The sequence below is a fragment of the Hemitrygon akajei genome, chromosome 16, assembly GCF_048418815.1.
Source record: "Hemitrygon akajei chromosome 16, sHemAka1.3, whole genome shotgun sequence".
NCBI lineage: Eukaryota > Metazoa > Chordata > Chondrichthyes > Myliobatiformes > Dasyatidae > Hemitrygon > Hemitrygon akajei.
The window spans coordinates 9,393,636-9,398,249 of NC_133139.1; positions in this window are offsets into that span (position 1 = coordinate 9,393,636).

Sequence of the window (4,614 nt, forward strand, 5' to 3'; positions counted from 1 at the left end):
TTACATTGTGATTGGTTATAAAATTAGGAAAAATAATTAAGAATGCTGGGGCTTCTACATACTGTATCTTGGATAGTTATTTTAGTCTGATGGGTCTCTGCTTTACACCTGATTCAGCTGTAAGATCTATTTATGCATATTAAATTTATTAAACTTGTCCATTTCAGAAGAAAAGGTACAGTAACAAAGTGTAAAAAAAAAATCAACTTTTACTGTTGATTATAAATAAGTTTTGAGAATAAGAACAATGCTAGAAACCATGAGTGCCATTCAAGAAACGTATAGTGGGATTCATTCAGGGAGTTTGTTGGGCGGTGCACCTCAAAGGGCCAGAAGAGCCTACTCTGCCCTGTATCTCAATAATTAAATAAAAATACTCCTAAGTATCCACAGCTGATTGGATCTATTTCACAATGATTCAGTTAAAATAATTGCAAAGTAAGTTGATGGAAAATAAAACTAGGTTAGAAATGGGAGAATCAGACTGATTCAATATCAGTAACATAGGTCATGAAATTTGTTTTGTTGCAGCTGTACAGTGCAATGCATAAGTACTATAAATTACAAGAAATGTATGTTAAACATTAAATAAGTAATGCAAAAGTAGCAAGGTAGAGTACATGGGTCCATTGTCCATTCAGAAATCTGATGGCAGAAGGGAAGCTGTATAAGTGTAATGGTATTTTCTCATCTTGTTTCTTGTCCCTTTGTCTTCTAATCATCACCCTATCAAACCTCACTTTTAATGCATCACTCCCCTTGGCATTTCATTTTCTCAAGCTGTTCAAACATATATAACATCTTTTCCACCCTGACCAGATATATTCTCTAATCTTTTGGCTCCTACAGTTGCCAGAGGAAATCTGGTTACACAGCCAAAGAACCCACAGCAACTTTCATGTCAGGAGTACAGTGATAATTAAGTAGAAGCATTATGTCAACAGTGATAGCAGCATCTGCTTTGCCTGCAGCTACAGCAAAATGCTTACATAACAAATAGAAAATATTCAGTTTCATAAACACTAGTTTTGGGAATAAGGATTAACTTGTGCTATCTAAGCATTTTTTTAAAAATGAGTGGTTTTTCTTTTGACCCACTGCAGTGGTAATAGTTGCAGAAGTCATCTGAGAGGAGTAAACTTATTTACATCTTGTACTGAAAATGTCAATGTAAACCTAACCAAATCCCTCGCTGCATTACATTTCAGTAAAAGTATCCAATAGCTTTAAACTGTAGAGTAGCTTCAATGCCTCTTTGCTTTTCCTGATGCCAGTTAAGATGGTTGTAGACCTATTGTATACTTTGAACACTAAAAATACTTAATTTGCAATTTATACTGCACTTTTAGGTAATTTGTGGTGAATAATATCAATCAATTTTGGTACTGTACAAAAGGTAATATTGAGAAGGCAGGAGAATGGGTTTGAAAAGGATAAATCAGCCATGGTAGAATGGCAGAGCAGACTTGATAAGCTGAATGGCCTAATTTAGCTCGTTCTTACAGTATAAAATTTCAAAACCAAATTAAGTGTTTGATAGCCCTATCATTAGCTAACCAGCTGTTAATGATGGAGTCTGGTAATCAGTGCAAAAACTTCAGAACAGCCATTATTCAGCCAGGATTTCTTCTGTTAGGAGACAACCATCTCTGCATTTTGGATAACTACTGTAGTCTGAATTGTAACCTGAAACATTTTAAACTAGCTCCTCCTACCAGCAGAATATCTTTAAGTGCAAAAGGTAAACTAATGTATTTAGAAACAATTTACAGAATTACCACTATTACTATTAAGACAGTTTCAAGCAACAAATTGAGGAAACCCAGTTTCATGAAATAAATATAACTGACCATTTGCAAATGTGGCTGCACTAATATATATTATATATACATAATATATAATACACACATGTAATAGCTGCATTTGAAAAATTTACTACTTTCTTGCATGTTTCAAAGCTGGTATAAGGAATTCTGTTTTGCAATAACTGATACACATTGTATATATTTAGAAATACAACTTTATTAAAAGCAAAAAAAAAACAGATGCATTAAATTCTTGGCAAAATTAACATCCGAGATAAAGACCTTAAGTAAACTGGGGTAAAATGTCAAAACTGCCAAGCTGAGGAAATCTTATTCCGAAAAGCAAAACAATTTAGTAGTTGCAACTTAAATAGATTTACAGTACTTTACAACCCAGATTCTGGTGGAATGGCAAAATAACAAAACATTATTACTATATCATTACATAAGCAGTACAAGCTCTTTAGAATACCTGCCATTTAACCTTCACAAATTTCACAATTTAAGCATGAGGCAATTAAATCATAAGTATTCCTTTCCCTACCATACAGTATATGCACTGGCTGCTTTGTGGAAAATTCAAAAAGCTAAATGAAATGGCTATTAATGTTATACACCTAAGTTATACATTTCATATTCTACAGCTATGCCAATAGTTACAAGACAATTCCTGAGCGCCATCAGCTTCTCATCTTTACATACTTGATGACTTGTATATAATAGACAAATGACCACAGATTTTCTTTCCTTAACATTGTGTTTATTTAGAATAGCTTCTTTGTCTTTCTTCCACACCAAGCAACATTGTACAAGATAAACTATAGCCACAAAAAAGACAGACTATATGGTACAAGTGCAAAGAACAGCTGGTTCATCCTCCACTTTTGTTGTTAAAGGTAACGTCCATCTTACACAGGATATATGGAACCTGATGCAAATCTATGCAGATATTAAAAGCTAACATGGAGGACCTTACAGGGGAGTTAGCTGGCTAAACCTTCACAAAATTAAGATTTTTTTGCACCTTTTTAATTCAAAGAAATTTGCAAAATTACTAATTCCAACTCCTGTATGTAAACATTTTGGGGATAATATGTGCCTGAAATAATCAGGAGTTTTAACACTATATTGTAATCCCCTCTCATATTACAAGATCATAGCACACTTCATATTTATGGCAAATATTGCATTTTCAACTTGTATTACCTGTGTGGTTAAAATGGTAGAAAGCTTAACACCCATGTAAGTGCACCTGAAACAGGATTCTTAATGCACCATTTACAAGAATTGTGATATTCTATAATATGAATTTAATTATTTACAGATGCATTGCTTTAAATGCTCATTCAGGATGCAGTGCAAAGAGGATTAAAATATTCTTGTATCTTTCCCAACATAAGCATTTTAAATGCTAAAACTGTTCAAATAACCTTATGTGCATGTGGGGAAGTGAAAAATAATTAATGTCTAAAATCCAGCATATGATGGACATTATCTTTCAGTGCTGAATAAATGTAATCTGTGCCTTGTGATGGTTCACAGAAACAGGTTAGATTTTTTAAAAATGCACAATTTGTTACAAACAAAACATTCTTCAAAGTATTCTGATACACTAAAGAAAATTAGGTAATAGTTTTTTAATATATCTCAGGCATTTTGATAATATATATTAAAATAATAGGTATTACTTTGTACATTTTTCCTTACAATAAACTGAACTTGATAAATAGTGTACGGATTACAATAGATGCTTTATTCTTAAGGGGTGAAGCTCATTTACAATTTCTGCATGCTGGAGGCACCCCAATAGATTGTACAAACTGACTGTCTGCTTAAGTAAAGCAGTCTGTATTATTACTAGAAACTGACATAAAATGACGCAAATGCATCTTTTCTCTATTAAGTTATATGGCTCAGTTTTCACAGTATGTAATTACATCTCAACATACCTACAAATTTAAGGCTACTTATGAGAACATCCTGCCACTATTCTGATGTTTTATCATAACTGTCTTACTAACATTCTACCAAATACTAGTGTGAATTTTGCCACTTTGTACAAAAGTCAGATTTATGACTGATTTACAACCTTCCTGTAGATAGTTGATAGGCAGAACGTTATTATCTAAATTATCAATCTGCTGTTAACAGCAAATGCAGGCTGAGAGATTGAAATTCAACCAAAGACCATAATCTTAAACAGTTCATTTTTTGTTACTGTTTTAGTGTCTATTTGTATAGAATTGAACTCCGGATTGAACCTATTTGACTTGTATCTCAACAGCTGAGTTTATAATACCTGGTAACTACTGCATCTGTACTAGCATCAGACTAAAAATCTAATTGTAGTCACATATTTCCTAACTCAATTATCCTCTCAATTATTTTGAAAAGGAAGAAAATCAAAGATTACACTCTAGTAATCTCATTCTTCCTGAGAAAGATCTCATGTCACACTTCATGGGTACTTGCCCAAAAATGTGCCAGGATAGAGTAAGGGAAGTAAGATTCTATAGCACTATGTTATGGTATTTTAAACTTGAATAAATATTAACCTCAAGTAAATGTTAAAATATTATGGTTATGCACCCAAGATGATAACCAGTGGAAGGTGTCCAATTTTTTTGCACTGGAACACTTACTACTTTCTCTACATTATGCATAATGACGCACTGAACATGTACCAATAAGACACGTGTCACTATTTTAGTGCGCGCCATGCATAAAGGTACATGCATATATCCAAGTCAATTTACCTTAGCAGAACTACAAACCCCATAATGTAATAAGCCAACATTTCTGCTCACAC